This window comes from Neoarius graeffei, chromosome 12 (assembly GCF_027579695.1).
Source record: "Neoarius graeffei isolate fNeoGra1 chromosome 12, fNeoGra1.pri, whole genome shotgun sequence".
NCBI classification, from domain to species: Eukaryota; Metazoa; Chordata; class Actinopteri; order Siluriformes; family Ariidae; genus Neoarius; species Neoarius graeffei.
In genome coordinates, this window is record NC_083580.1 from 70,342,783 (window position 1) to 70,355,707 (window position 12,925).

Sequence of the window (12,925 nt, forward strand, 5' to 3'; positions counted from 1 at the left end):
AACATGGTAGTGGTAGTATCATGGTTTGGGCCTGTTTTGCTGCATCTGGGCCAGGACGGCTTGCCATCGTTGATGGAACGATGAATTCTGAATTATACCAGCGAATTCTAAAGGAAAATGTCAGGACATCTGTCCATGAACTGAATCTCAAGAGAAGGTGGGTCATGCAGCAAGACAATGACCCTAAGCACACAAGTTGTTCTACCAAAGAATGGTTAAAGAAGAATAAAGTTAATGTTTCGGAATGGCCAAGTCAAAGTCCTGACCTTAATCCAATGGAAATGTTGTGGAAGGAACTGAAGTGAGCAGTTCATGTGAGGAAACCCACCAACATCCCAGAGTTGAAGCTGTTCTGTATGGAGGAACGGGCAAAAATTCCTCCAAGCCGGTGTGCAGGACTGATCAACAGTTATCGGAAACGTTTAGTTGCAGTTATTGCTGCACAAGGGGGTCACACCAGATACTGAAAACAAAGGTTCACATACTTTTGCCACTCACAGATATGTAATATTGGATCATTTTCCTCAGTAAATAAATGACCAAGTATAATATTTTTGCCTCATTTGTTTAACTGGGTTCTCTTTATCTACTTATAGGACTTGTGTGAAAATCTGATGACTTTTTAGGTCATATTTATGCAGAAATATAGAAAATTCTAAAGGGTTCACAAACTTTCAAGCACCACTGTATATATATATATATATATATATATATATATATATATATATATATATATATATATATATATATATTTTTTTTTTTCTCTTTCATGTTTCAGTTTCTCATTTCCTGTGGTTCCCCCTGTTGATTCTTCTCATTTCCTTGCATGACAGTCATGAAGACATGACAGAAATATGAAATACGTAGCGCGTGCGTCCTTTATGTCCCTCTACACTTTCCGTAGATTTGAAGTTTAGCCGTCGGGCTAGCAGTTTCTATTCATCATCTGCTTCCTCTTCAGGGTTGGGTGATGTTTATATTCCTAGAAGGTGAGTATGGTGCTATTTCTCCCTCTCTAGCCCTGGGTTTTCGTGTTTCTGATGATGATTTCGGAGCAGGAATGAAGTTAGTTAGTTAGTGACCGAGTATTTCAGTCAGGCTAAATAGGTATGAACGCATCTGCGCGCGCACAGTGATGATGTCCGGGGTTTATTGATAAATGTTGTGTTTAATGTTTATGTGGTTAGTGTTTATTTTCCCTCTGTAGGAGTGTTTAGAATGTCTGTGTGTTTACTATGCTGGTTAGGAGAACATTGTGGACCCGCCCATGTGACGAGCTCAGTGTTATGTGTCAGTTTATTAGGGATTTATTAGACCTGGACACCTTTCAGGCTCATCTACACGCATGTACATTATAGATACACAGAGCCGTCGTACCGTAAACCTTCAGATGGCCGTCGTACCGTAAACCTAGCCGTCGTGCCCTTCAGGTAACTGTCGTACCGTAAACCTAGCCGTCATACAGTAAACCTTCACGTAGCCGTCGTACCGTAAGCCTTCACTTAGCCGTCGTGCCGTAAACCTAGCCGTCGTACCGTAAACCTTCAGGTAGCTGGCATGCCGCGAGCCTTCAGATAGCCGTCGTACCGTAAACCTTCAGATGGCCATCGTACCGTAAACCTAGCCGTCGTAACCTTAAGATAGCCGTCGTACCGTAAACCTAGCCGTCGTAACCTTCAGACAGCCGTCGTACCGTAAACCTAGCCGTTGTCCCATAAACCTAGCCGTCGTCCCCTTCAGATAGCCGTCGTGCCCTTCAGGTAGCTGTTGTACCGTAAACCTAGCTGTTGTACCGTAAACCTAGCCGTCGTACCGTAAACCTAGCCGTCGTACCGTAAACCTAGCCGTTGTACCGTAAACCTTCAGGTAGCCGTTGTACCGTTCAGATAGCCGTCGTACCGTGAACCTAGCCGTCGTACCGTGAACCTAGCCGTCGTGCCGTAAGCCTTCACGTAGCCGTCGTGCCGTAAGCCTTCACGTAGCTGTCGTGCCGTAAGCCTAGCCGTCGTGCCGTAAACCTAGTCGTCGTACCGTAAACCTAGCCGTCGTACTGTAAACCTTCAGGTAGCTGGCATGCCGCGAGCCTTCAGATAGCCGTCGTACCGTAAACCTAGCCGTCGTACCGTAAACCTAGCCGTCGTAACCTTCAGATAGCCGTCGTACCGTAAACCTAGCCGTTGTCCCCTTCAGATAGCCGTCGTGCCCTTCAGGTAGCTGTCATACCGTAAACCTAGCCGTCGTCCCATAAACCTAGCCGTTGTCCCCTTCAGATAGCCATCGTGCCCTTCAGGTAGCTGTCGTACTGTAAACCTAGCCGTCGTCCCATAAACCTAGCCATCGTACCCTTCAGGTAGCTGTCGTACCGTAAACCTAGCCGTCGTACCGTAAATCTTCAGATAGCCGTCGTACCGTAAACCTAGCCGTCGTACCGTAAACCTAGCCGTTGTCCCATAAACCTAGCCGTCGTCCCCTTCAGATAGCCGTCGTGCCCTTCAGGTAGCTGTCGTCCCGTAAACCTAGCCGTCGTCCCATAAACCTAGCCGTCGTCCCCTTCAGATAGCCATCGTGCCCTTCAGGTAGCTGTCGTACCATAAACCTTCAGGTAGCCGTCGTACCGTAAACCTAGCCGTCGTACCGTAAACCTTCAGATAGCCGTCGTACCGTTCAGATAGCCGTCGTACCGTAAACCTAGCCGTCGTACCGTAAACCTTCAGATCGCCGTCGTACCGTTCAGATAGCCATCATACAGTAAACCTAGCCGTCATACAGTAAACCTAGGTAGCTGTCATGCCGCGGGCCTTCAGATAGCCGTCGTACCATAAACCTTCACGTAGCCGTCGTGTCGCGGGCCTTCAGATAGCCGTCGGACCTTCAGATAGCCGTCGTACCGTTCAGATAGCCGTCGTACAGTAAACCTAGCCGTCATACAGTAAACCTTCAGATAGCTGTCGTACCGTAAACCTTCAGGTAGCCGTCGTACCGTAAACCTAGCCGTCGTACCGTAAACCTTCAGATAGCCGTCGTACCGTTCAGATAGCCGTCGTACTGTAAACCTAGCCATCGTACCGTAAACCTTCAGGTAGCTGTCACGCTGCGAGCCTTCATATAGCCGTCATACCGTAAGCCTTCAGATAGCCATCATACCGTTCAGATAGCCGTCGTACCGTAAACCTAGCCATCGTACCGTAAACCTTCAGATAACCGTCGTACCGTTCAGATAGCTGTCGTACCGTAAACCTAGCCGTCGTACCGTAAACCTTCAGGTAGCCGTCGTACCGTTCAGATAGCTGTCGTACCATAAACCTAGCCATCGTATCGGAAACCTTCAGATAGCCGTCGTACCGTGAACCTAGCCGTCGTACCGTAAACCTAGCCGTTGTACCGTAAACCTAGCCATCGTACAGTAAACCTAGCCGTCATACAGTAAACCTTCAGGTAGCTGTCGTGCCGCGGGCCTTCAGATAGCCGTCGTACCATAAACCTTCACGTAGCCGTCGTGTCGCGGGCCTTCAGATAGCCATCGTACTGTAAACCTAGCCGTCATACTGTAAACCTTCAGGTAGCCGTCGTGCCGCGGGCCTTCAGATAGCTGTCGTACCGTAAACCTAGCCGTCGTGCCGCGGGCCTTCAGGTAGCCGTCGTGCTGCGGGCCTTCAGGTAGCCGTCGTGCTGCAAGCCTTCACTTAGCCGTCGTGCCACGGGCCTTCACTTAGCTGTCGATAAATACATGCATGTATTTTTGTGATTAGTGCATATTATACTGAGCGCATTTCCCACATTAATCAATACAAAGTACCTGCATCTTTCAGTTCTTTAAAATCAGGCCTGAATAGTTTCTTCTTTGTCGCTGTCTTTTATTAAATCAAATTTGAGACTTTGATTTCTTTCTTTCAGCGTGACTGCAATGCATGATGGGATATATTGCTTTGGTTAGTGACCATCAGTTGTGCACTACTTTTCGTGATGTATTGTGGGATACTTTGAGTGCACTATATAGGATGTAAATAATCCTCACTAAGGTTTCAGACAGCACTGCAAAATGGCGTCCCCACTGTATACTGAGTAGGGAGCGATTTCGGACACGGACAAGGTCAAAATCATTTTTTCGCAAATATCTTCCTTTATATTCATCATAACTGCTACTGGGCGAGGTGTGTTTCTCCAGGATCATGGTCAGGGCTTTACATTAGCACCCGCCAAATGCGGGTAAAATGCGGCTTTGGCGGGTAATAACTTTAGTCTCACTAGCCACTTTGGCGGGTGGTTTATTCTGTGGTATGACAATATAGTTTAATTGTAGTTTTCTCTGAAGCCATCTGATATAATAAACGCATTGCAATGTAATATTACACGCCTACAACTAGGGCTGTGCCGATAGACGATGCCATCGTCCATCGACGATGGTGGTCATCCATCACGATGGAGAGCCACCATCGTGATACCACGCCCCCTCCTGTCATAATCATGCATATACGGTATCATCTGGGCTTATTTAACCTAAAAAGTTAGTTTTTTGTTAGTTTAGTTAGTTTTGTTTAATATATAAATATTATATAACACATAATTATATATAAATACATAACTATATAAATCATTATAAAGTAATATCCTATTACCGCTTGTTCACGTAGGCTATGGTGCAGGGACGTGCTAGTGAACATAACATGTGGTTACACAAATACAGTATGCTACTAATAAATTTTGACTTCATTTTTTAGCCTACACTATACTTTTAATGTAAAATTTGTCATGTTGTTCAAACAAATAGCCACTATTAACGACTTCAGTCGGGAAATATTGCACCTTATCAAACGGCAGTGAAGCGCAGACTTTGGCAGAAGTCAAATAACTTTAATCTGGTAAATAGGCTACTTTCAGACACAAAATGGTCCACTCTAAGCCATACTGTCAAACCAAATGGAAGAATGAAGGTGATTCTGACAAATGTAAAGACAGTAAAAAAAAAAAAAAACAATATTAAATCATGATTTTAAAAGCTGGTGCAATAATTCAAACACTAATAAATTGGAAAAATTAGCGCGTTCAAGTGCGCACTAAAGGCCGAAACGCATCTTCAATTGATATGGTGTAAATAAACAATGAGTAATAGCTTAAGTGTAGTTTCTTCTCATAGTTTGAATACTAGTCTTTCATTGTTAGAGCAGATTAATATCTTGCCGTGATCAGTGAGTGCTCGGGGAGGTTCATTTCCACCTACGCTTTGCGCAGCTCATTTCTCCGAAGCCAGCTGTGCGCAAACGCAGTGTTGACTGCTCGGCAAACTCCAAACGCTCGGTCTGTACTGGCCCTCTGTTGCGCAAGCGAGTTGGTTATGGCCAGGTTCAAATTGTGCCCAAAACAACTTAACCACGGCCATTTCAATTGCCTGATGACTGCGACAATATTCGCCCCGTTGTTATGCAGGCGATCTTTCTCTCCTCTATTTTCCATTCGGCAAGTGTCTCGCGCAATGCGTCTTCTAAATTGTCCGCTGAATGTGTCTCTGGCATGAAACTCGTCTGCAGGCATTTGGACTGCATTGCCCACTCTCGGTGCACATAATGTACGGTAACTGACATATAGGGCATCATGTTGCAGCTGGACCACATATCCGTTATCAAGGCCAAATATTCCACATCACCTAGCGCTTTTTTTTCTTTACGTGCCAAAGCCTCGGATGAGTATCTAATACTTTTAATAATAATAATAATAAATTTAATAATGTGGTATTAAAATCCCCCCCGCCCACGATATGATCGTCCATCACGATGTTTGCCCTGTAAACATCATCGATGCCAATTAAGGGGACATCGCACAGCCCTACCTACAACTCCCATGAGCACCTGCATGAACATTCTGACAACATGTTAGAATTGTTTAGAACGTTCGTTAATGTCTCAGATAAAATCAGTGATACGGTAACCTGTGGTTAATGAACCAAGCAACAAAGTTGCTGACGACTGACAAGCGCACTATGTGGCGGTATGTCGCTGGAGTTTCAAACCCGGCTGCTCAGGGAAAAATGGGCAGAGATGAGCAGGGCCGGAGCAGCATTTTAAAATCACCGAGATCTGTGATGCGCAAAGCACACGCCGAAAAATTTTCTACATATTTAAATGAGAGGGGTGAATTACACGCCGCACAAGAGATCTCATCTCATCTCATTATCTCTAGCCGCTTTATCCTTCTACAGGGTCGCAGGCGAGCTGGAGCCTATCCCAGCTGACTACGGGCGAAAGGCGGGGTACACCCTGGACAAGTCGCCAGGTCATCACAGGGCTGACACATAGACACAGACAACCATTCACACTCACATTCACACCTACGGTCAATTTAGAGTCACCAGTTAACCTAACCTGCATGTCTTTGGACTGTGGGGGAAACCGGAGCACCCGGAGGAAACCCACGCGGACACAGGGAGAACATGCAAACTCCACACAGAAAGGCCCTCGCCGGCCCCGGGGCTCGAACCCAGGACCTTCTTGCTGTGAGGCGACAGCGCTAACCACTACACCACCGTGCTGCCCATGCACAAGAGATCTATTCCTGAAATTACTTTTAGTGGTGTTTGAACTGAATATCATCAGTTTTGAAAAAAATCATGTATGTGGCAAGAGTAAGAATAATTTAAGCTTGTTTAATGGTTTGATCTGGCCCAAGCAATGAGGACAAAAGATCCCCTAACCATGTAGCCTATGGCAGTGGTTTTCAAAGTGGGGGCCGCCAGGGGGCGCTAGGGGGGCCTCAGAAAGTTGGAGGGACGATAACAAAAAATGTATACTTTTTAAAATAATTATTATTAAATATATTGTAATTAGTTTTTTAATCATTATTATAAAATATAATTAATAATAATACATCATATCGAAACATTGTTTGCCATGCTCATCTCTCCGATTGCCTGTGATGTTGCGGTTTGCGCCATTATCAAGCTGCTTTGCTCCTCAAGCTAGCGTATTGCTAGCGCAAAATGGGCAGGTTTTTGAAGAAGAGACCGAAGGAACAAACCAACAGCCCTGCTGTGGAGGACACTGCTGCGAAAAAAACTAAGAAGTCCTGGCCAACTAAAATCCAAAAATATGAGGCAGCATACATTAAGTATGGCTTTACAGCCATACAGAAAAATGGCCATGATTGCCTGAAATGCGTCCTCTGTCTGGAGACCCTGTCAAACGAGTGCTTAAAACCTTCGAAACTTCAGCGTCACTTGGTACAAAAACATCGGACAGATGCCGAAAAAACAGTAGATTTCTTCAGACGCAAAGAAGAGCATTTGGTCAGGCAATCTGCTGCATTCACCCAGCAAGCTACTGTCCCCGAGCGGGCCCTGAAGGCATCATTTTTAGCCTCGTACCACATTGCTCGTGCTAAAAAACCTCACTCAATTGGAGAAGATTTGATTTTACCAGCCACCAAAGACATTGTCCGAGAATTGCTTGGTGAGGATGCTGCCAAAAAAATCGATGCTGTCCCACTCTCTGATAACACCGTGAGCCGACGGATTGGTGACATGGCTCAAGACGTATCTGCTCAGCTGTTGGAGCAGGTGAGAGCCAGCGAATACTTCGCACTTCAGCTGGATGAGAGCACAGATTTATCTAATGAGGCCCAACTGCTTGTGTACATCAGATTTATTTCACAGGAAAGATTTGTGGAGGAAATACTATTTTGTAAACCACTTGAAAGAAGAACTACTGGGAAAGACATTTTTCAAGTTTTGGACGATTACATCGAGTCTAACGGATTGGACTGGACCCGTTGTGTGGGGGTGTGTTCGGACGGAGCCGTGACAATGACCGGGAAGATCAGTGGAGTGACCGCTCTCATTAAGCAGAAGGTCCCGCATGTAGTGGCCACACACTGCATGCTCCATCGCGAGGCACTGGTCGCAAAAAGGATGGATAACGAGTTGAATCAGGTACTACAGGAGGTTATGCAGTTTTATTGTTCAGTGCAAAAATATTTGTGTTGAAAACATCTCATCTCATTATCTCATCTCATCTCATCTCATTATCTGTAGCCGCTTTATCCTGTCCTACAGGGTCACAGGCAAGCTGGAGCCTATCCCAGCTGACTACGGGCGAAAGGCGGGGTACACTCTGGACAAGTCGCCAGGTCATCACAGGGCTGACACATATGGTCCTTTTCCACTACCCTTTTTCAGCTCGCTTCAGCTCACTTCAGCCCGACACGGCTCGCGTTTCGACTATCTAAGAACAGCACGACTCAGCTCGCTTCAGCCCTGCTCAGCCCCCAAAACTCGCACGGTTTTGGAGTAGGGCTGAAGCGAGCCAAACCGAGCTGAGTGAGGCTGGGGGCGTGAGCAGACACTCCCCTGTGCACTGATTGGTGAGGAGGAGTGTCCTCACGTGCCCACACACGCCCCGCGAGCACGCTGGGATCTGTAAACACCGTAAACCCGGAAGAAGGAGAATTACGAATTACGAGAATTTCTGAAGCCTTATGCGCCTCGCCTCATCTATACGCTCTTGCCAGTATCTGTTGGCGTTGTCGGTGACAAGCCACAGCACCAAGACCAGCAACACTAACGACTCCATGTCCTCCATGTTTATTGTTTACTCTCCGGATCGTGAGACTACCGCTTAAAAGGTCACTGATGTCACTGTTTGCGCCGCCTAACGACATCACCTGACATCCACCCACTTTCGCTAACTCCACCCAATGTGTCCACCCACTTCCAGCCAGCACGGTTCAGCGCGATTGTAGTCGAAATGCAACGCCAACAGCCCCACTCAGCCCGACTCAGCCGCGTTGGTAGTGGAAAAGCGGCTATAGACACAGAAAACCATTCACATTCACACCTACGGTCAATTTAGAGTCACCAGTTAACCTAACCTGCATGTCTTTGGACTGTGGGGGAAACCGGAGCACCCGGAGGAAACCCACGCAGACAACATGCAAACTCCGCACAGAAAGGCCCTCGCTGGCCGCGGGGCTCAAACCCGGACCTTCTTGCTATGAGGCAACAGCGCTAACCACTACACCACCGTGCCGCCCCTGTTGAAAACATGTTAGTTAATAATATTCTTATGCTAAACAAATGTAACAATTATTGACTATTGAATAAAAGTAAGAGAAAACATTCTAAAAGTTCATGTTTCTTTACATATTTTGTAGCATTGTCTGTGGGTTTGCAAAGGGGGTCCCCGGCCAGAAGCTAATGCTGGTTGGGGGGCCTTGGCATGAAAAAGTTTGGGAACCCCTGGCCTATGGAACTCCTACCCCGTTTACACGTAGCCGGATATCTATGAAGACGCATATGTATTTATGCGGTTGCGCCTCTCATTTACACGTAAACGGAGGTTTCAGTCACTGAAAACGGATATCTTTGAAAACTCCGGGCAAAGTGGAGATTTCTGAAAACTCCGTTTTCATTCCTGCATGTAAATAGTGGAAAACGGAGTTTTAGGTTTTCCCGACATCATGATATGCGTCACAGAACAATATTTGCGTCAGGCGCTCAATATTTTGGTTTGATGGTCTCATGGATGCAACACGGGTGGTCGTCCTTTTTACATATTTGCAAACACTTTTGGTTTGTTTGCATTTGCAAATAGGACTACGACTGCTTTATGAGGAGCAGAGGAGAAGGACTGCGAGGAGGGTCGCAGTTTTTCAGGCACTTTTCCTCCCACCATGACAAAGGCTTGCTGCTTACCAACGTCGTCGCCGCCGCCGTCATGTCATTTGTATTTTCACGATTCTGATAGGCTAATATGGCTTTATACTTCTCCTTATACTGCCACCTATATGTTTGGCATGCTCATAATGGCGCTTAGCCGCGTATCTATGCGGATCCGTGTAAATGCAGATATTTTGGAGAATGGTCTGGTGTAATCGTGGATATTTTTGAAAACGGAGAGGCGGGGTTATCCGTTTCTATACATACCCGGGTACGTGTAAACTAAGCATAAGATACATTAACAATCTGGCATCCGTTACGCCTACACAAAAAAAAAAAAAATTCTGGGAAAAAAAATCAGTATACACCACCATGTTTTAGGCAAAGTTATCCACGGCAAACATAAGTTGAAACTTTCCATACTATTGCTTTGGCTTATCGAATGATTTATTTTTAAAATCACAAACAAGGTAGACTACAACTGCGCTGCTTCGAAAATGTAAATTTAACAGCTTCATGAAAGTGCGCCGATGGTTACCATGAAAAACCCGTGTCTACTGCACTGCGTTCCTCCGCCGAGTCGCACGCTCATTCGCTTTTGTGTTCTTGGTCTCAGAGCCGCGCGCACGAAACAGACACAGATGACAGAATCAACGTTGAACATAATTAACAATGCACTTTTTACGGAGACATTTTAATGTTATTCTTTATTTTTTTTTAATCCAGTTGAATATTTAGCATGCAAATGTATTTTCAGCTCTTAAAGATGACCGAGGTCCGGACCTTGGTGGCCTCATAGCTGGCTACGGCCATGGAGATGAACAAGACGCTAATAGGAAGATAAGACAGTTCAATGACAAATGGAAGTTAGGGCGAGATTGGCTAGTTCATAGCAAAACCGAAAATACCATGTACTGCGAAGACTGTAGAAAGTCTGGCAAAGACAGGCACCAGTAATTTTAAACTCGAAACTATAAAGGACCACGAAAAGTCAAATGCACACATTGGTACTATAACATCAAAACAGGCGAAAACGGCTGGTTCACTACAGGACAGCATTGCTTTCAGTCCCTGGCTGTCATGAAGTCGGCTGAGCTGGAGAGGATGGAGCTGATGTTTAGAAACGTTCACGCGACTGGAAAGAAGTTGATCTCGCCCCAGCTATCAACTTATGGCCTGCTGGAAGCCTCAGGTCACGAAGACCATTTTTCATGGACCATTCAGACTCATCTGATGATGAATGTAATGAGGACATTTAATGTCTCTCTCTACACATGTTCTCACACACACACACACACACACACACACACACACACACACTATTAATAGATAATACATAATAATTAGTGCTGTCAAGCGATTAAAATATTTAATTGCGATTAATGTCGCGACAGTCATAGTTAACTCGCAATTAATCGCAATTTAATCGCACATTTTTGTCACATAAACCATTGTAATTTTCTTATCAGCATAAAAAAGTGAATGGGTTTGCTTTGTACCAATTTTTTTTTTTTTATTGCAAAGCATAACACATCTTGACACAGCCACTGCAAAGTGAAACCTAAGCCGAGCACCGGCACGGGGCTAGCAAGAGAACCATGAGTGAAATGGTCTACTGTTTGAGTTAGTCTACAACTCTAATCAGAGAGATAGGTTACACAGTGACGGTAGGCTTGACATGCTTGATTATAATATAAAGTACACTTATATTAAGTTTAAGTTGTTCGTTGATAAATATTGCATTGAATCTGATCTTTACTGTTTCAGCTCACTTAACACATTTTGTACTTTTACACTTTCTGCCTGTTGATGCGTCGCGCTGTCCAATCAGAGGCGGCCAAATTTGCATATTACAGGAAGCATTTCTGGGATAGCATTGAGTTTACAGTTCAGAGGGATCTGGCTTCTTTAGACGCTGTCTTCTTAAAACTGAATAAATATTTAAAAAGAGCCAAATGAGCCAGTCTTTTGAACGGCTCTTTTCAAAGAACGGATCACAAAGATGCGGATCCCATCAAAGAGCCATAAATCCCATCTCTACTAGCGCGCCCTGCCCGCGCTGATTCTTTGGGGGGGGGGGGGGGGCAGAGGACTCTGGCTGTGCGGGGCGTGGCATTACAGTCTAGCTGCTATTGGTTTTCTAAGCAAAGTCTCTGTTCCAAGTTCCTGGCAGTTTCAAAAGCTTATAAAAAACCTACATGTCACAGAGCATTAATCTCGCGATAAAAAAATTATCGCCGTTAAAATTGAGTCAAGTTAACGCGTTAATAACGCGCCATTTTTCACAGCACTAATAATAATACTTGATAATACACACAATACTTGCATATCAAAACATCAAATGTTTGTCAATGATAAATCTTTTGAATTGGACTTTTAATATTAGAATCAGTTCAGTTGTACTGAATGTTATTTTTCATATTATACGATATTTCATATTGTAAAGGGCTTGAATTCGAGTTCAATAAACAGAATACTCTGTTTATATATTTTTGTCTGAATTGGTTGCATGTTTTCATATAGGGAGCTACCTTAACAGCGCTGAATACTTGAGTGCGACTGTAGAGATGCATTATACACTGCCATTCATAATTAAATCTAGATCTTCCGAACTTTAACGTATCATGGTGAAGAAAAAACTGCGATTTCCTGGCAACAAAATTGTGGCTAGTGAAAAGGCTGAATGGCTAGTGACTCGGGAAAACCACTAGCCACAGTGGCCGGTGAGCAAAAAAGTTAATGTAAAGCCCTGATCATGGTGTTCCATTAAATATCACAGGACTACAAATCTACATATAACAGCAAAGTGCATGAGTGCAAGCATTGCAGACGATAAACCGCAAACAAGAAGCACAGTGCAAAGACAGCAGCAAGTGTTGCCAGGCAAAACAAACCTCGCTTGTTTTCCTGTAATATCATTAACAAACAAACGAAACCCGACCGAAAACAATACCTCGCCCCCCGGTGGACTCCGTCTCGGGCAAGGTAACTAGCACAAGGACAGTACACTGCCACCCAGTACCTGTTACTGATAATGTCCGGAAGGTGTGTGTGTGCATTTTAAGATAGCATATGCAAACATTGTAAAAAGTAATAGTGCATTGTTCTTCACTGTGCAAAGACTGCAGTGGGAGTGGTGTCGTCAACAGTCCGTGTGTATCCGTCCAGTCCCTCAGAGTTGAGAAGTCTGATGGCGTGCTACAAATTCGGGCCTGGCTGTGAAGGCTTCAGTCATCATTTCAGCTGTCCTCATTATCCGCTGTAGGGTCTTGCGATCCAAGA

The 12,925-nt window shown here is 44.9% G+C and overlaps 1 protein-coding gene across 3 annotated transcripts in view; it reads left to right on the forward strand.

Moving 5' to 3' along the window:
* Nucleotides 1-902: 902 nt before the first annotated feature.
* bscl2 (BSCL2 lipid droplet biogenesis associated, seipin) overlaps nucleotides 903-12,925 on the forward strand; it is a 52,153-nt gene continuing 40,130 nt past the window's right edge. For all 3 annotated transcript variants that reach the window (XM_060936339.1, XM_060936338.1, XM_060936340.1), the window contains exon 1: nucleotides 903-989. The gene's annotated coding sequence lies outside the window, so the exon portion shown is untranslated. The remainder of the gene's footprint in view (nucleotides 990-12,925) is intronic.